The 21,257-nt window shown below is 44.6% G+C and overlaps 1 pseudogene; it reads right to left on the bottom strand.

Moving 5' to 3' along the window:
* Positions 1–17,231: 17,231 nt before the first annotated feature.
* On the bottom strand, positions 17,232–17,349 carry LOC124614368 (annotated as a pseudogene).
* Positions 17,350–21,257: the final 3,908 nt, after the last annotated feature.

Below are 21,257 nucleotides of genomic sequence, written 5' to 3'. Positions count from 1 at the left end.
TGGTTTCCTTTACTGTTTGTTCAATGTACAAATTGTATAACACTGGGCTTAGGCTACAACCCTGTCTCACTCCCTTCTCAACCACTGCTTCCCTTTCGTGATCCTTGACTCTTATAACTGCCATCTGGTTTCTGTACAAATTTTAACGAGCCTTTCGCTCCCTATATTTTACTCCTGCCATCTTCAGAATTTGAATGAGTGTATTCCCGTCAACATTTCCAAAAGCCTTGTCTTAATCTACAAATGCTATAAATGTAGGTTTCCCTTTCGTTAACCTAGCTTCCAAGGCAAGTCGGAGGGTCAGTATTGCCTCGCATGTTCCTACATGTCTACTGAATCCAAACTGATCTTCCCCGAGGTAAGTTTCTTCCAGTTTTTCCATTCGTCTGCAAAGAATTCGTGTTAGTATTTTGCAACCGTGACTTATTAAACTGATAGTCCGATAATTTTCACAGCTGTCAGCACCCGCTTTCTTTGGCAATCAAATTATCATTTTCTTCTTGAAGTCTGAGAATATTTCGCCTATTGTTGTGGCGTAACAAGACAGGTACGCCACACTGAAGTAGCCGAAAGGCACGCGTAATCTCACTTAGGCTAGATAGAGGTCTGAAACAGGATACGTAATGAATGGTAGCAAGAAAAGTACGTAGCTGCTATTATACTTAACTTTTAATCATCCTTGTTGTATACATCGTTCTTGATGAGACATTTCATACGATAACTATCAAACTATGTAAGGCTAATGGCGCCTTGCTAGGTCGTAGCCATGGACTTAGCTGAAGGCTATTCTAACTATCTGCTCGGCTAATGAGCGATGCTTCGTCAGTGTAGTCGCTAGCAATGTCGTCCGTACAACTGGGGGCAAGTGCTAGTCCGTATCTCGAGACCTGCCTTGTGGTGGCGCTCGGTCTGCGTTAACACAGTGGCGACACGCGGGTCCAACATGTACTAAATGGACCGCGGCCGATTTAAGCTACCACCTAGCAAGTGTGGTGTCTGGCGGTGACACCACACCTATCTCATGCATCTTGCCCACCAGATAGAGGACTATCAGTAGTGCTAACAGAGTACAGTCTACTTCCGGGGCCTTGTTTCTACCTGAGAAAATTGTTCTTCTAACTAACTAACTAAGTCCATCCGAACAGGCTTCGGAAGGCCCAGCGGCTCCGAACGGCCGCCGTCTCATCATCAGCCCACAGGCTTCACTGGATGCAGATACGGAGGGGCATGTGGTCAGGACAGTACCCTCCCCCGGCAGTATGTCAGTTTACGAGACCTGAGCCGCTACTTCTCAGTCAAGTAGCTCCTCAGTTTGCCTCACAAGGGCTGAGTGCAGCCCGCTTGCCAACAGCGCTCGGCAGACCGGATGGCCACCCATCCAAGTGTTAGCCCAGCCCGACAGCGCTTAACTTCGGTGATCTGATGGGAAGTGGTGTTCCCACTGCGGCAAGGCTGTTGGTAAATTGTTCAGTAACGAATAAAACATTTGAATGTCCCCATGACGCTGTGGACACGAGCATAAGGAAACGTACGCTGATCAGTGCAGCAGACAACACGAAGCACGGAGATGATACGTGCAGCAGTGGGCACGGACGAGTGACTGCTGTCGCAACCGCTCCTGCGGACGCTGGAAGAGCGGGATCCGGCCCACCGTGGCGGCCCCTTGCCACAAATCACGGAGGCGGCACTCGTTCCGGCGTGGTCGCCCCTCGCCGGAGCTGCTGGACGCCGGATTAGTCGCCACGAAATTAGGGGCCCCCTGGCAGCGGCAGCAGCAGCAGGCCAAGGCGCGCGCACTGAGATGTGCCGGCGCGGGGGGGCAGGCCTCGTCAGAGGCGTCGCGTCGGCAGCGGCAGCGCGGCGCGCCGCTCCGCGGCAACTGGCGCGTGTAATTACCATGCCACGCCACGCCGTCACAACTAGGCGACGCCCTGTCACAGCGCGTGCCGCTGGCTGGCGGCGGGGAGGCAGCAGCAGCGCCGCCTTAATGAAATCTTGCGCGCCCGCGCCGCCGCGAGTTCCTCCCGGCTCGTTTTACAGCACCGTGGTCGATGGAGACCCCGCAGCGGCACTGTGCTTGCACTTCACGTTCCCTTTGCGTTGCGTGAACAACGACACTGAAGGTGTACTGTAGACTCTCTGTGAAAACTTATAATTATTTGCCAAGATTGCTACGGGTACACATTAGTCGATTGCTAGTTTCGGCATTGTACTGTAAATTGCTATATTCAGATCCATAAAACAGGGCAGTGGTAGTTATATCATGCAACGATGTAAACCACTCTGTTACAAGAAGAACATACAACGTGCATAAGCCGGCCAGTGTGGCCAGCGGGTCTAGCCACGTAAGTCTGGAACCGCGCGACCGCTACGGTCGCAGGTTCGAATCCTGCCTCGGGCATGGATGTGCGTGACGTCCTTAGGTTGGTTAGTTCTAAGTACTAGGGGACTGATGACCTCAGAAGTTAAGTCTCATAGTGCTCAGAGCCATTTGAACCATTTGAATGTGCATAAGAAACTCGAGTCATTACAGTAACATCTCAGATCTGCCACCATAATATATGCACAACTGAGAATTTGTGTGATATGAACACAACAGATACATACCACATTATACCGTTTCATGGTTTAATGCTATATTCGTTACGAAAGAGTAACTCTGCTTTGTTCATACCATACACATTCCAAGTTGTACATACATTATGGTTTTATATCTGACCTATTTTTGTAATGCCACAGAAAGTTCTTGGCCGGTTATTGTACCATGCGGCACGTAAAACATATAAATGACAACATTAACACACTTAATCTGGCTATTCACCACACATACAGGGTGTTCATTTTAGCCGGCCGGAGTGGCCGTGCGGTTCTACGCGCTACAGTATGGAACCGCGGGACCGCTAGGGTCGCAGGTTCGAATCCTGCCTCGGGCATGGATATGTGTGATGTCCTTAGGTTAGTTAGGTGTAAGTAGTTCTGTTCTAGGGGACTGATTACCTTAGAAATTAAGTCCCATAGTGCTTTTTGTTCATTTTAACTGGAGACATTCAAATACCTCGAAAACTACACATCGGATAAAAAAAGTTATAATTCCAATTTATTTGTCTCGGAGGTGACATCCGACTCTACCACACTCTACCCTCCACCCCACCATGTGCGTGGGCGGCGGAGACAACTGTTAATTCTTCAGTGGGATCCTCCGTTTTTTATTGCAGATTACGACTCAACGGCAAAACTACATACATTTTGTCTTAGCATTTAGCATTTTCTTTATTTCCCCACATATGGCACTGCAATCGGAGGAATAGAAACGAGTACACAACCGTAATTTACAACAAACTACTCAATGGCCCTTGAATATCCAGTGGCTCGTAGAATCCCACCTCCATGCTGGAAGGATAGAACAAGCCAGTATCTCACCACTTCTAATTGGAAACCCCATTCGCAACGTTTTATCCCTCCGACATATCGAACAGGTGACTACTCGAAGCGCCACCGTTACCGTGTAGCAAACTACGACGTATCTTAACAGCCAGTAAGCTGCGACCGGATCTCACGTATTGTGCAGACGTAGAAAAGATAGCAGCTCTAAACATAGCAACTTTTGCGCAGTGCTTATTGCTTGCACACCTAGCTGTCTTTTGCCGAATAGACCTGCAAATGGACGATGAATGTGGCAACCACAGAAGAGGAAAATGAAATGATCATAATTACAGAGTACGTAGGAGAAACATGGAAGCTGCTATTTCCTTGTATGCCGAGCGTTTTCAAGAGAAACCTGGCTCTCATTCGATCCTTTACAAGGTTGTGAACGTCTTTTGTTTGATAGCAGCCTATAGCCCGGCCAAAGGAAAAGAGGCAAACGTTTTACAGGAGAAGCTAATCAAACAGCTGCACTAGCGGCAGTGCGCCCGGCAATTGTACCGCAATTTTGGTATGTCCGTAGGTAGTGCTATCACAACACTGCGGCGTCACAAGTATCATCCATTACACGTGTCACCGCGTCAAGAACTTCATGGAGGCGATTTCCACAACAGGGTAGCGTTTATGAATGAGCTCGACAACAAATGCAAACGAGCCCTACGTTCTTTGTCGAGGTATACTTTTCCGATGAGCCTACATTCACAAACGATGGTAGCGTTAAACGGCATAACGTGCGTTACTGGAGCGTAGGCAATCGCCACTGGTTACGGCACACTTCACCATCAACGTCCTTGGTCGGCTAAAATATGGTATGGCGTCACTAAAACAAACTCATTGGACCGTATTTTATTGGACGCGTGTTGAATAGACGCCAATATCGAACGTTTTTGGAACAGGAATTGTCGGTACTAATGCAGGACGTTGCCCTGGACGCTCGACAACGTATATGGTTCCAGCGTCCCAGTTGTGCAGCGTATTACGTAACTGAAGCACGGGAGGTATGAGACCGTGTTCACGCAGGTCAGTGGGTCGGCAGAGGCGGCCCTATTAGTTGGCCCGCTAGATTGCCGGATTTCTTTCTGTGGGAGTATTTAAAAGATAAGGTTTACCAGCAAGTAACAACAGGCTATGAAGACATGATCGACCACATCAGAAACGCCTGTGCTGACAATCCCACAGATATGCTTGCGTCCTATATACAGTGATCTGAAAAGGGGATTACTGGGTGTATTGAAGTAAGCGGTATTACATTTGAACACTTACTCTATTTGCAAAAGTAGAGTAGCGTTCGCCTCGAGCCACGTCCACAGTGGTGCGTCGAGCAGTCCCCTGTTCGATATGTCGGAGTAATAGAACGTTGCGAATGTGGCGAAGCAAAGAAAATGCTTCAGACGTAACTTATGTGGTTTTGCCGTAGGATCGTAAGCTGCACTAAAAACGGGGATTCCCATTGAAGTATTCAATGTGCCCCCCCCCCACCCCCACTCCCCGCCATCCACGCACGGGGTGGGATGGTCGTCGAGTACGGTATTATTGGATACCGCGCTCTGACACAAAAAATATTGGAGTCATAACTTTTCTTGACTCGGTGTGCAATTTTCAAAATTTTTCAATGTCTTCAGTTAAAGCGAGTATCTTGTAGACTGAAGAGACAAGAATAACACTCAAAACATACAACACACAATAGTAAATGCAGAAAAAATGTTCAAATGTGTGTGAAATCTTATGGGACTTAACTGCTAAGGTCATCATTCCCTAAGCTTACACACTACTTAACCTACTTTATCCTAAGGACAAACACAAACACCCATGCCCGAGGGAGGACTTGAACCTCCGTCGGGATCAGCCGCACAGTCCTTGACCGCAGTGCCTTAGACCGCTCGGCTAATCCCACGCGGCGTAAATGTAGAGATAGTAACACAGATAAAGAAGCCGGTAGCTGTTATCTTCTCTGTAAGTGTCAACCTATTATAAGTAGAAGAGAAAACTGTCAACAGATTAAGTAGGATAGATCGTGGCCTGTTATTGTACCGGGTGCCACGTTAAACCTTTAATTAGGCTATACGAACACTGAAAAATTGCAACGTAGTTCTAAGTTCTAGGGGACTGATGACCTCAGAAGTCCCATAGTGCTCAGAGCCATTTGAACCATTTGGACTCATTAAGACATTTATCTCCGACTCGGGAGGGGAGGAGGGATCACGGAAGAGACGATGAATCATTGTTTTGTAGGACACGTTCCGCTGCTGACGGATCCACAACCTGACGCAATCCTGTACAACCTCGTCCGACTGAAATCTACGTCCATGAACGTCTTTCCCCATGTCGTCAAAGATGTGAAAATCACATGATGGAAGATACGAGGTGTTCGGAGGATGAAGCGTGGCCTTCGTCTTATGAGTAGTATGGGAGCGCACGTTATCATACAACGGGACGATTCCGTCCGCTAGCATTCCGACTGCCCGAGACAAAACGGCAAAGCCTACAGCGGAAACATTTCATAGCTCCCCCCGGCCAAAGAAATACAAATCTGTCCACACAGATTTCCTCGAGCCTGAAACCAAAATCAATGTGCAGAACTATGAAGACACTTCTCAGAAACGACGACTAGCCATAAAGTCAAAACGCCAGGAATGCTGTCGGACGGATTCATCCTCTTGCAAAACAACGCTCGCCTCCACACTGCCACGAAAGATGTACTTCAGTTGTTTGTTTGGGAAATGCTACAAGATCTTTCGCATAGCCTGGACCTTCCACCGAGTGTTTTCATATCTTTTGCGGCCTAAAGAAGGATGTGGGTGGACGCCGCCTTCAGTCGGAAGAGGAAGCAGAAGGGTAGGTACGATTATGGCTCCATCAGATCCCGACCGCCTTCTACGAAACAGGAATTGATAGTCTCGTTTCCCAGTCGGATATATGTCTTAGCGCGCTTGAATGGAACCATTCCATAGTTAGATTATAACGGGCGTTCGGTTTTCATTTGACTGCCCGTTATATGTAGATAGCTAATAATACAAATACACTCATGCTCATAAATTAAGGATAATTGCAGAATGTGGTGCCACTCAACGTGGCTCTACACAAAACTTTCGCTGATAGCATAGGCACATAGGGAACACACACGACACAGATCTGTAAGTCTAAGGTGTTGGTGACAAGTTCAGAAAACCGTCTCGAAACACACGTGGTACAAAACGCCACTGTTTTCTGCGTATGTACCCCGACATCAATATGGGATATGATCACCATGCTCACGTATACAGGCCGAACAACCGGTTGGCATACTCTGGATCAAGTGGTCCAGCAGCTGCTGGTGTATAGCCTCCCACTCTTGCACCAGTGCCTGTCGGAGCTCGTGAAGTGTCGTAGGGATTTGCAGACGTCCAGCGATACGTCGACTGAGAGCATCCCAGACGTGCTCGATGGGTTTAGGTCTGGGGAACAGGCAGGCCACTCCATTCCCCTGATATTTTCTTTTCCAAGGAACTCCTACACAATGGCAGCTCGGTGGGGCCATGGATGATAATTCATTAGGAAGAAGGTGGGACTCACTGCATCGCTGAAAAGGCGGACATACTGGTGTAAAATGACGTCCCGATACACCTAACCTGTTACAGTTCTTCTGTCAAAGACATGCAGTGGTGTACGTGCACCGATTATAATTCCACCCCACACCATCAAACCACGACCTCCATACAGGTCCCTTTCAAGGACATTAAGGGGTTGGAATCTGGTTCCTGGTTCACGCCAGATGAAAACCCGGAGAGAATCGCTGTTCAGGCTATATCTGGACTCGTCCGTGAATATAACTTGAGACCACTGTTTCAATGACCATGTACTGTGTTCTTGACACCAGGCTTTATGAGCACTCCTGTGACCAGGGGTCAGTGGAATGCACCTTGCAGGTCTCAGGGCGAATAAATCATGTCTTTTCAGTCGTCTGTAGACTGTGCGTCTGGAGATAACTGATCCAGTGGCTGCAGTAAGGTCCCAAGCAAGGCTACCTGCAGTACTCCGTGGCCGACTGCGGCAACTGATGTTCAAAATGGTTCAAATGGCTCTAAGCACTGTGGGACTTAACATCTTAGGTCATCAATCCCCTAGAACTTAGAATTACTTAAACCTAACTATCCTAAGGACATCACATACACCCATGCCCGAGGCAGGATTCGAACCTGCGACCGTAGCAGTCCCGCAGTTCCGGACTGCAGCACCTAGAACCGCACGGCCACCGCGGCCGGCCAACTGATGTTGAGATATCGGTCTTCTTGTGGTGTTGTACACTTTGGACGTACCGTACTGTAGCGCCTCGACACGTTTCCTGTCTGCTGGAATCGATGCCATAATCTTGAGATCACACTTTGTAGCACACGGAGGGCCCGTGCTACGACCTGCTGTTTTTGACCAGCCTCCAGTCGCCCTAGTATTCTACCGCTCATGACGTCATCAATATGTGTTCTTTGAGCCATTTTCAACACACAGTCACCATTAGCACGTCTGAAAACGTCTGCACACTTACTCGCTGCACCGTATTCTGACATGCACCAAACAAACACACCTCTGCGTATGTGGACTGCTGGCAGCGCCACCGTGCGACGACCGCAGGTCAAATGCACCGCATTGTTCAGACCCCGAGGTGATTTAAACCGTCAAACCGCCCACCAGAGCGTTGTTTCACCATGTATCAACATTATTCTTAATTTATTAGCATGAGTGTAGTTCAGTGCATCCAAGTGACATTGGGATGCACTCACAAACTTCGCTTCCGGTTGCATTCAAATTGTATTTATAATGTTTCGACTGAACGTAGTTAAAGGTGTGGAAAGGCCTAAAACCATGGAAAAACAAAATCACTGGAGAAATGCAGTGTGTTATCACGACGTACATCAAACGTTGTAGACATGAGAGGTTTCTGTTCTGTCGGACGTGCCCTAAAAAACAACTACTCGCTATGAATCAGCTGGAGCCTATACATGAACAACTAGGGTGAAAGGAACGGCACAGAAATGCGATGGGAAAGAGATAGAAAGAAAATAATGATTTCCAGCCGGACAGGGATGAAGAAGTTTCAGTGTGGATGCATAATCAACATCCGTACTCCTACAGAAATCAGAAACCTGAGAGAAGTGGATCAATGGGCAGGGGTAGTTGAGGTGCGGCGAGCGGGAAGTTGGGAATTTGGGTCTGACGGAGAGCGTATCCGAATGGACGACACGTTTAAGGCAACCATTCTAGGTTCTAGGTTCGACTCCCTCTCCGACAAAAGCTGTGAACTCTCGCTGTTGCATAGCCGCAACGCCCTGCGTTGCTGAAAGTCACTATGTCCTTCCTATCTGTTTCTCATCCTGTTTCCTTCCCATTATCATCCTATTTATTCACTGATGTCAAAGAATTGCGCTTGCTCAGGGAATTGCAAAACCATAACTGGATTTCGCGCAGGCAAAGCATTATGAAAATTGTTGATGTCTCTTTATCGGTGTTTTAATTAACAGTGATAAAACATCGTCATTTAAGTAAGACTAGTTGTCAGAAGCAAGATAGTTTGACCTCATGCTTCGATTGAAATAAGCTGCTTCAAATGTCTTTTCGACAAAAAAAATAAATAAATAAAATAAAATAAAGATGAAATATCACTCTGAATATTCTCAGTGAATCCTGACCATGTCATTAGCCCTAACAATTTTTTGTGGCTTACCTGTGGCAACGGAGTGTTGGTACAGTTAAAGTTGGTACTGATCAAAGTGATGAGCACAAAACGTGCAACGGAAAAGCGTGCAAACTAAATTAAAAAAAAGATCTGCGCAAGTGCAATGCAAAGACGTGCAACTATTCTAAAGAGTTCTTATGCTAGTTTAACCCACTGTGATCGGCAGAGTGCAATGTGGCGACATACATGATCGTAAAATATGAAATTCTTCCGAGAGGGGTCGTGATAGAATCTGAACTTGATAAATTATTAAATAGAAACAAGCTTTTGAATACTGTATCGCAAAAACTGAAATTAATTACCTAACTATTACAATCGTCTTTACAAAATTTATTTTTCATAATAAATTTTACTTTACCACGCACTTAACTTCTAAAAATGGTAAAGGATTTGTAAAATCTACAGCTTCTGAGTGCAAGCCACGTTAACTCATAACGTTACTTACTCTCGTCTAAACAATCAAATCAACTAGACCAAGCCAATAAAGAAAAATTCAATTAAAATCTTGCCTAATCTAAACGTATTACACCTACGCGCAAGCAAGCTGTGTAGCAAGAACAGCACCTCTTAATCTTCACTTGTAGAGTTAATATTTACCAAATTATAATACACAATTCATCCTCTTCTGTAACTTTATCTCTGTGCTCTGTAAACTATACCAAGACCGCTCAGGATCTTAGCGAACAACCGATTCTCTCTCTAGCCTAGTTAGAATACCCTACCGCAACGACAGTGCTACTAGTAACCAAAGACCACAGTGCTTGTACCCTGCACTTCTTAGACCAAACATATCGACTATCGAAAACCTCTGTTTGAGAAATATCCAGTATATACACGTGAAATACGGCACATCGAAAGAAAATAGAGCCGACATCACTTTTTTTGAATACCAAAAATATACTTATCTTACAGCTCACAATGCGTCTTACTTGAAAAACATAGTATTTAAGCGTTCAACGCTACCCAGAGATTAAATGTAAGCCAACCGAAGAAAAAAATTAGAGACAAGGATTTTATGAATAAATATATTTATTTTTATTTTATTTTATTACTCTCAAACAAGTTTCAAAACAGTGACGCTGTCCAAGACGAGGACTAATTATTAAATGATGCGAAAGTTTGTTCGAAAATTGTTTATGAGACGAAAACATAAACTATTTAACTTTTGCTTGAGACACTGCTTCTCCATAATCATTTTTTTCTTTTTATAAAGTTTTGGCGTTCTATGCAGCAGAGTATCTTAGGTTTATTTTTCGCAACATGACATGTGATGTGTAACTAAAATTTATTTCTGAATAAATTTTACACTAAAATTTTCCTTAATTTGCATTACACACTGCGTACAGAATATTTGTAATTTGGAGTATAATAGACTCTCCCAGAGGTTCGACCTCTTTTGCCAGACCCCAACGAAATGAGATTTAACCCGACAGAGACACAAATATAAACCCCTATTAAGCTTGTATGTGTCTGTTAGTGGGGCACAACACAGTAAAAGTCAGTAACACACCATTCATGTAATGCAGTATTCGTGCTTAACTGATGTATGAGAGCGCCGTTGGAACTGTTTCTAATGTATTTCGGGGCAATGCTACTCTACGTGGCTACCAAGACACTGTGTGGGTAGGCGTACGCACTACCTCATATTCACCAGCTTCTAAGCTGTTAATATGTTATTTCGAGCGGCCGTGAGTGATTTCATTTAATGGATCCCTGGTAGGCCTAACTGAAACATTTCTCGGAATTAATTTGAGTCCCCGGCCCTGGTGGCCCGTTAGAGTTCTTTTAAGGCCAGTCCATGAAAGGACCTCTGAAATTGATGTAATCCGAAAACGAATTAGTGAGGACTGCTACGTTATTAAATACCGCCATTATATTCGCCTTAAGCTCTCATTACCATACTTCCACTCAGTTAATTATGAAGAGCGAGTCCTCCCCGAAACTACTAATTAAAAGGCGGAACGGTCACACAGATCCCAGCAGCTAATACAAAAATGATATTCCAGTTTTTCGCCTGATCAAATTATTTTTTCGTATGCTGTTTCTATTGAGAAAAGAAAATAACTTCGTGCTAAGGAACTTTAAACCCAATTTTTGTATGTCCATCCTTTTAGCAGGAGGTCTCTGGGACGACGGCCGTTTACTATCGTGACAAAAAATAAAAACACTTACAGCCCTCCTTATGATTTTGTTTTATTTTGTCGCTACCAGTTTCAACGCTTCATTGCGTCATCTTCAGGCTGTTTCGATGCGGTACGGCTGATAAGATCCCCATGCATGACCTATCAGTTGCCAGCATTACTAGATACGCAGATAATGCGTCAGCACTTCAACCATCAACTGCTAACTTGAGTTGATGTTGGAGTGCTGACACATTATCTGCGGATCCAGTAATGCTGGCAACTGATAGGTAATGCATGGGGATCTTATCAGCCCGTACCGCATCGAAACAGCCTGAAGATGACGCAATGAAGCGTTGAAACTGGTAGCGACAAAATAAAATAAAATCATAAGGAGGGCTGTAGGTGATTCTATTTTTTGTCACGATTAAACCCAAGTATGCTGGTAAAGGCTTGTGTATTTCAGTTCAGTTAAATTTTTTGAGCAGAATAATGCTATTATGGTGAAATCGCACTCCTCAAGTTGGGCTACGAAATAACACCGCGCGAGGCGCCGAAATGGATGAGAGTCGCGACCGGCACTCGAGAGGACGACTGATCAAGACCGGATCAGGCCATCCACATTCAAGTTCTCCGTGACTTCCTCAAAACCCAAACGGTTGCTTCGAAAACGATACGGGTGATTTCCCTCAATCGCCTGTCTCCAGTTCGAGATTGTGCTACGACTCTAACGACATCGACGAGGATTCTAATTTTAATGTTCCAAATGAACTGGTTCTCGACGTATTTCACATGTTATATAAATTGGAGGTGGAGTGGGGAGTAAACAAAAGAAAGGGAAGGAACTGGTGGGATCTGCATCGGGATTGTGTCCGGAATCGGCATCGACGAGTGAAAATGTATGCTGGACAGGGACTCGAACCGAGGATCTCTTGGTTACTAGGCAGTCGCCTTAACCACTTTTTTCCATTTTTCTTTTTTTCTATATTTTTTATTTCTTTTCTTTGTTGAACTTAATAGATTTTAATGCACTGTTTAGGCCGCTTCCACTTCAGGCGTTGGCCCCTATCACCCATACTAACCCCAAAAACACAGAGCGAGGTGGCGCAGTGGTTAGCACACTGGACTCGCATTCGGGAGGACGACGGTTCAATCCCGCGTCCGGCCATCCTGATTTAGGTTTTCCGTGATTTCCCTCAAGCGTTCCAGGCAAATGCCGGGCTGGTTCCTTTGAAAGGGCACGGCCGACTTCCTGCCCCGTCCCGTCCTTCCCTAAACCGATGAGACCGTTGACCTCGTAGTTTGGTCTCTTCCCCCAAACAACCCAACCCAACCCCTAAAAACCTATATAACCTAAAAACAAAAATGAAGTTAGTGCCACCGCCACTTTCATCCTAAAGCTAAGTAGGACGCTCGTGAGCCACTACTTCAGGTTCCGCCCACGAACAAAAATTAAATATGCCTCTGAACATTTTATTAAAAAAAGAATAAAAGGATAAAGGAATGGGTAAAATACATTACTATTTGTTATTTGTTGCTCATTTTGTTCTTATGTTTTTATTTGTAATTCTTTGTTTTTTATGGGGTGTTCACAGCAGCCAAGCGAAGGGATGTCCTCGTCGTCTTCTCGTTCAGCAAAGGTTAAACACCCTATTATACCGTTTATGTCTCTCATCAGTCCATCATGTGCAATATCTTACACCCGGTACACCCCAGTGGTCTGGAGAGCGCGTAAACAACGATCCCAAGTAATTCACAAAGAGCGTACCACACGACGCTTTGCGCCGTAAAATCTTGTAGTAACTGAGCCACCCGGATACAATGTTTATTGCCCAAGGGCGGGCTGTCTCGATTCACTCTTCGCCGGCTCACATCGCCACCTAGCACCGCCCCTGATCCAATGTCCCTGTCCTTGTATTCCATGCACGGTGATTACGGATTCCCGCTGGAGGTCGAACGTAAACGTGCATCTGCACAAATGGTTGTGGATGCATGCACATTCAGGGCATATCAGTCATATAAATGCTTGGTGTCTGTTCTTTCAGACATGTTCATATAGTATTTCATACATCTCTGTGAGAAATGTGACAGACATAACCTCCTCTTTTAGCCAGGTCATTTATTAAATAGTTGTTTACTTTTCCTTGTATCCGCATTCATCTTTTGTTATTTCTCTTTGATCTTACTTCAGACTGCTAGATCTGCTTTATTCAAGATGTTATTGATCACATTTGGTGGACTTATTACAGTTTATCAGCTTCTAATCTTAAGAATATTCATCAGAATGAGTAACTTGAGCCGGCAGCTGTGGCCGAGCATTTCTAGGCGCTTCAGTCCGGAACCGTGCTGCTGCTACGGTCACATGTTCGAATCCTTCCTCGGACATGGGTGTGTGTGATGTCCTTAGGTTCGTTAGGTTAAAATAGTTCTAAGTATCGGCGATTGATGACCTCAGATGTTAAGTCGCATAGTGCTTAGGATCATTTGAACCTTTTTTTTTTTTAGTAACTTGTTACTGATGTAACACCTCAAATGGTCGTGACAATCATGCTCACTTGAAATCAAAGTGGACTGAAACTGGTTCTTGTGGAGATTCATAACAGGTGAAACCTGTAAATGAGATCAAGGTGAGTGAGAATAACAAAGTATTTTTCAAAACAAGTGCGTGGTCCTAAATGGTTCAAATGGCTCGGAGCACTATGGGACTTAGCTGCTGAGGTCATCAGTCCCCTAGAACTTAGAACTACTTAACCCTAACTAACCTAAGGACATCACACACATCCATGCCCGAGGCAGGATTCGAACCTGCGACCGCAACGGTCGCGCGGATTCAGACTGTAGCGTAGTCCTAGCTGATATCAAATTCTGATGCAGCACACTTTGGTTCTCATACCATTTTCTCTTAGAGTTCAGTTTTTTAGTCTAATTTTCTGAATCTGTTGTAACGTCTCGAATTAAACCTTTTGTTAATTCCTTATCCCAGAAAAACTTTAAGATGTGTGTTGTGCGCCTTTTATCATTCGCTCTGTACAAATTTGAGAAAGCAAAACTTTTTTCCTTATTGCTTCCGTTATTTTTTCTTTGTTGAAATAAATGTGTTATTCGCTTCATTTCCATATCTTGTCTCCTTGTGTTCCTTTCTGCAGGCTTTCACTTACAGAGTGTCATCAGCATGCGTGTTCCCCTACAAATATTACTAGCAACAGCTCCATCGATAAATGATGTTTTTGTACATACACTCCATTCTTGTAATTTTTTAAGTCAGTTCTTTCGTCAAATTGTTCCACTGGCTTTTTTGTTTGCCCCATTTAATTTTTCGATCGAGTTAAGAATGTAGTTTCATTATTCACGAATTAAAATATTTTAGCGTTATTCCTTTCTGTATTTACAACCTTCAATTTCTCCCTAATTTCAGCATTAGACATTATCCAAGTAACAGCTCTCGTTTTTGACATTTCTCGTGTGTCTTACTCTAAATCATCAGAAGAGAAACCTGAGTTTAATCACCGTTTCTTTTAAAGAATATTCCAAAAGAAGCCGCTGATGGAAAGCCTGCAGTGATCTACTATCAACGGAAATAACGGTCATATGGTTATATACCATATTTCTTTTTGCTAGGAATGCCAAAGCTATGTAAGATTAGTTTATTTTGATTTAAAAGTAAGAAAGAGGGATGATAAGTCTTTTATCTCCTTATAACTCCTTTTGGAATTCTATGTAGTTGATTAACTGAATTCTGAGAAGTACCAGGTACAGGTCTGGTAGGCGCAGTGACGTATTAGTTTATCTTTTACTGTCCCTATCGCTAGCGTTACTGTCATCCGCTGCAGGTAGCATTACCGCCGTCTCAGAAGTTGGTCTGCAGTCACCAGTACGTCCCAATGTGCTTTGTGTACAAATACTGAAGAAGATAGTGAAATGTGAAGACAAATACGGTTATTTCCTTGCTTGCTTCTGTCCTTATGCTACGTTTAGTTTTATTTACTCATTGCTATACATCGTTGCTCTTTATCCATGTCTTCACACATAAAAGCGAAAACAGCAGAGGCCATTGCACCCTACAGCTACTCATTTGGGGTTACGAAAATAACGAGTTCTCGAGTATTATGCCAACAAAGGTACCGTTTTATGGAATATTTATGTTTCTTGTGTAGCAGCTGTATAAGAAAATGGAAACCACACGGTAAACTTTGTTCAGTACAAGGCATAAATTATGTCGACTGAATCGTGAGTTCGTGGTGTCAAAAATGGCTCTGAGCACTATGGGACTTAACTTCTGAGGTCATCAGTCCCCTAGAACGTAGAACTACTTAAACCTAACTAACCTAAGGACATCACACACATCCATGCCCGAGGCAGGATTCGAACCTGCAACCGTAGCGGTCGCGCGGTTCCAGACTGAAGTGCCTAGAACCGCTCGGCCACCACGGCCGGCCTTAGTGGTATCCTACTATCGTAATTCAGCATTTCTTTATGTCGAAATTACTTATCTCACTACAGGATACGATTAGTGGTTGAGGAACATAGGAAAGTGTCAGCTTGTGTGTGTGTGTGTGTGTGTGTGTGCGGATTTAATAATAAACTCTTCCGCCACTGACGGTATTGTAAATCCCACAGCTGCTGTTTAGTTTTACCCATAACTACAGTACCTGCACCGAGCGAGGTGGCGCAGTGGTTAGCACACTGGACTCGCATTCGGGAGGACGACGGTTCAATCCCGTCTCCGGCCTCCTGATTTAGGTTTTCCGTGATTTCCCTAAATCGTTTCAGGCAAATGCCGGGATGGTTCCCTTGAAAGGGCACGGCCGATTTCCTTCCCAATCCTTCCCTAACCCGAGCTTGCGCTCCGTCTCTAATGACCTCGTTGTCGACGGGACGTTAAACACTAACCACCACCACCACCACCACCACCACAGTACCTGCGTTTCAGCACCTGAAGCCGTTAACCATTATTTGAAGTTGAAAATCTTTGCTGTTCTCGTCCTTTTTTCCAGCTATATAAACCAAAAACAGCATAGAAAGTGATTTGAGAACATGAAGGATGACAGGGCTACTTTTGAGGTAACAGCGAGCCAAATTTTTTTTGACAGATGTGAAAAAGTAAATCTCTATGATCGCATGGATTTGTTTTATTCAGTGGCCAGTTACGTTCAGAATGATCATCTTGAGACTGATTTAATAAAGAATTTCCATATTTACGAGTATTAGCATTATAATGAATTATCAACATTACAAGTAAAGGCGTGATTCTTATTGTCAGAGTATGAACTAACAAACTTCCCTGTGTCCTTGAAGTTAAAAAATGAGAAAAATAAAGTATATATCCATGAGTGGCATCGTCAGATGGCATGAAAACATAAGCTTTAGAAGTACAGCGGCCCATCGGACACCCTGAAGTAGTTATTTCTATGCTAGTCTAGACTGTGGAAGCCTTTTTACTGCTGAACACCAGCTGCAGTTTACATCGATCTGAATCTGCTTACCTTATTCACACCATGATCTTTCGCTAACATTTTTATCCAACCTCCTTACCCCTCCATTACCAAACTGACAATTCCTTGATGCCTCAGAATCTGTCCTGTCAATTTATCTCTTCTTTTAAACAACTTGAACCATAAATTTCTTTTGAGTATCTCTTCAGTGTTTATCTGATCCACTCTTCTAATCCTCAGCATTTTCCTCTCACATTTCCAAACATTCCCTTCTCTTCCTGTCTGAACTATTTATCTTCCACGCAAGAATAGTCAGACATATACCAACAGAAGAGACATAGCACTCCGCACTCCGTCTTCAGGCCACAAGTGGCCCATCGGGACCATCCGACCGCCGTGTCATCCCCAGTTGAGGATGCGGTTAGGAGGGGCGTGTGGTCATCACACGGCTCTCCCGGTCGTTATGATGGTTTTCTTTGACCGGAGCCGCTACTGTTCGGTCCAGCAGCTCCTCAGTTGGCATCACGAGGCTCAGTGCACCCCGAAAAATGGCAACAGCACATGGCGACCCGGATGGTAACCCATACAAGTGCCGGCCACGCCCGACAGCGCTTAACTTCGGTGATCTCACGGGAACCGGTGTATCCACTGCGGCAATGCCGTTGCCAACAGAAGAGACATGCAAACATGTAAATTTATATTCGATATTAAGAAATTACTATGCATTTCTTGAGGTTGCCTATCTGCCGTTGATACTGTATGAATTTCGGCCATCGTCAATTATTTTGCTACCGAAACAGGAAAACTCATCTAACAGTCACCGCATTACGTAATACAATCTCACAGCATAACCTGATTTAATTCAACTGTATTCCATTAAGCTTGTTTTATTGATGTTCATCTTATAAGCTATTTTAGAGACAATTTATTTCGTGCAACTGCTCTTCCAAATCACAGTTTACGACATAATTACAGTGCCGTATTTTCTTCTCCCAGTCCTTTAATACTCCTTTTAAATTTCTTCCTTCACACCCCTCACAACATGTTCAAGGTACAGACTAAGTAACACTGGGGACAGGCTAAAACCGTGTTTGATACTTTCCTCAACCAAGGTTACCTTTCACTTTCTTCGCTTGCTGTAACCGTAGTCTGGTTTCTGTACACATGCTGCAGCAACTTTTCGCTCCCTGCTTGTTTTTACCCTGCTCCTTTCAAAATTTAAAAGAGTGTATATCATTTTGCGGAACCTTTCTTTAAATTTACAGATGCTATAAATCTAAGATCACTGTCTTCGAAGATAAGGTGTAAAGTAAGTACTGCATCGCGTGTTCCTACCTTTCTCTTGAACCCAAAATGATCTGTCTTCCGTCGAAGACCTTTCTAACAGTGTTACAATTATTCAGTAAATAATTATTGTTCTATATTTTGACACCATAACATATTAGGCTCGTAGTTGGGTAGCAGTCATATCTCTCAGTTCCTGTCTTCTTTGGAATTATTACGTTTTTCATGAGGTCTGAAGAATATCATCTGTCTCATATATCTTGCATATCACTTTTCTGTTGGTGTATTCCCCCAAGGACCTCAATAGCTCTGAAGGAATGAAATCTATTCAAGGAGTCTTGTTTCGACTTTGGTCCTTCAGTGTTCTGTCAAATTCCTCTGCAGTATCGTATCTCCCTTTTCTTCGCCTGCTTCCTTCACCGTTTCTAAAACACTATCATAAAGTTGGTTTACCTTCAGTTTAAAGAAGACACTGCGCATTCGTATTGAAACATGCAGGTGGATGAGCTCTTACAACTACACTACTGGGCATTAAAATGGCTACACCACAAAGAAGACGTGCCACAGAGGCGAAATTTTACTGGCAGGGAGAAGATGCTGTGATATACAAATGATTAGCTTTTCAGAACATTAACACAAGGTTGGCGCCGGTGGCAACACCTACAACGTGCTGACATGAGGACAGTTTCCAACCGATTTCTCATACACAAACAGTAGTTGACCGGCGTTGCTTGGTGAAACGTTGTTTTGATGCCTCGTGTACGGAGGAGAAATGCGTACCATCACGTTTCCGACTTAAGGTCCGATTGTAGGCTATCGCGATTGCGATTTATCGTATCGCGACATTGCTGCTCGCGTTGGTCTAGATCCAACGACTTTTAGCAGAATATGGAATCGGTGGGTTCAGGAGGGTAATACGGAAAGCTGTGCTGGATCCCAACAGCCTCGTATAACTAGCAGTCGAGATGACACGCATCTTATCCGCATGTCTGTAACGGATCTTGCAGCCACGTCTCGATCCCTGAGTCACAGATGGGGACGTTTGCAAGGCAACAACCATCTGCACGAACAGTTCGACGACGTTTGCAGCAGCATGGACTGTCAGCTCGGAGACCATTGCTGCGGTTACCCTTGACGCTGCATCACAGACAGGAGCGCCTGCGATGGTGTACTCAACGACGAAGCTGGGTGCACGAATGGCAAAACGACATTTTTTAGGATGAATCCAGGTTCTGTTTGCAGCATCATGATGGTCCCATTCGTGTTTGGCGATATCGCGGTGAACGCACATTGGAAGAGTGTATTCGTCATCGCCATACTGGCGTATCACCCGGAGTTATGGTATGTGGTGCCATTGGTTACACGTCTTGGTCACCTCTTGTTCGCACTGACGGCACTTTGAACAGTGGACGCTATATTTCAGATGTGTTACGACCCGTGGCTCTACCCTTCAGTCGATCCCTGCGAAATCCTACATTTCAGCAGGATAATGCACGCCCGCATGTTGCAGGTCGTGTACGGGCCTTTCTGGATACAGAAAATGTTCGACTGCTGCCCTGACCAGCACATTCTCCAGATCTCTCAGCAACTGAAAACGTCTGGTCAATGGTGGCCGAGCAACTGGCTCGTCACAATACGCCAGTCACTACTCTTGATGAACTGTGGTATCGTGTTGAAACTGCATGGGCAGCTGTACCTGTACACGTGATCGAAGCTCCGTTTGACTCAAGGCCCAGGCGTATCAAGGCCGTTACTACGGCCAGAGGTGGTTGCTCTGGGTGCTGGTTCATCAGGATCTATGCACCCAAATTGCGTGAAAAAGCAATCACGTCAGTTCTAGTGTAATATATTTGTCCAATGAATACCCGTTTATCATCTGCATTTCTTCTTGGTGTAGCGACTTTAATGGCCAATAGAGTAGATGATATTCGACGGTTGGACTGGTCTGCCCTTTGCTCCGACTTGAATCCTATGGAATACATGCGGGATGTGTTGAGGAGACGTACAGCATCACTTCCACGTACTCCAACAGCCGTCCAGCAGCTGTCAGTCGCACTGGTGGAGGAATGGAACGTCCTGCCTGACGTGTACGTCACATTCATGGCAAGCATAACTGAAACTTTTTTTTTATTTTTTTAAAAATCCTTTATTGTTAACATCGCTGATGATACAATACTAATCCACCACCCAAGTAATTAGTGGGTCCTAAACTGAATATTTCTAGTTTTACAAGAAGCTGTTAACAATTAGCGACGTGTTCTACAGCGGGCAAGCTACTTCTATCTTTTGTTATTACGCTCTGCTGAAGCTACTTCATTTTGTTTTGCATGAACTATGACGATTTGTTAGTTTCACTCGGTTTGACTAGAATTTTAATATTATTATCCAAACCTTTATTGGCGGACTATTTCATACCCTCCTCCCACATTTCAGAGGCATGGACTAGTCTATTCCTCTGAGCCCGATGGACATCTAGCCACTCAAAACTTCAACTTACTTTTCGCTGGAAGTGAATCCAGACACCAACCTCTTGGAAAGTTGGAGAAGCCGCGTTGGTCTCTCGGCATTAGGCTTCTTCCGCTCACTCCAGCGTCCTCGTAGTTCGCTCGGCTGTTTCTCCTCACGCCTTCTGAAACAAAGACAAGTATGGCTACCTTACACTCCTTTGAATTCCGTGGCTTCGCTGTCTGGAAACTGCATAGAAATAAAAGCGTATTCTATATTTATATGTAGATGCCATCAATCAACAGGAATTTCTTCTTTTTATAGCTTCAAGGCTATAAACCAGTGATTTCAAGGCTATAAACCAGTAATATTTCGATTACTTTAACCTCTTCAGTTACACTTGTAGATAAATTTTTATCCATTACTTGTAATTGGCAACAGAGAGCTCCCAAACTTGTGCAGTACTTAATGACACCTGGCGGAAAGTATGCAAAGCACTGGCGCCTGTGTCTCTGGCGTAACAAGGGTTCCTTGTGAAGATAAGTATGTGGTGTATACGACACGCAGGAGCGAAATGAAATGAAATGATCATATGGCAGTGTTGGCCGGGAGGCCCCATGCGGGGAAGTTCGGCCGCCGTATTGCAAGTCCTCTTTAGTTGACGCCACTTCGGCGACTTGCGAATCAAAGATGTTGATGAAATGATGATGAAAGACACAGTCATCACGAGGCAGAGAAAATCCCTGACCCCGCCGGGAATCGACCCGGGACCCCGTGCGCGGGAAGCGAGAACGCTACCGCAAGACCACGAGCAGGAGTGAGAGGTTGACTTACGCACGACGTGAA

The sequence above is a fragment of the Schistocerca americana genome, chromosome 4 (assembly GCF_021461395.2).
Source record: "Schistocerca americana isolate TAMUIC-IGC-003095 chromosome 4, iqSchAmer2.1, whole genome shotgun sequence".
Classification (NCBI taxonomy): Eukaryota; Metazoa; Arthropoda; class Insecta; order Orthoptera; family Acrididae; genus Schistocerca; species Schistocerca americana.
The sequence above is the reverse complement of the archived record's forward strand: the minus strand, read 5'-3'. Positions and strand labels throughout refer to the sequence as shown.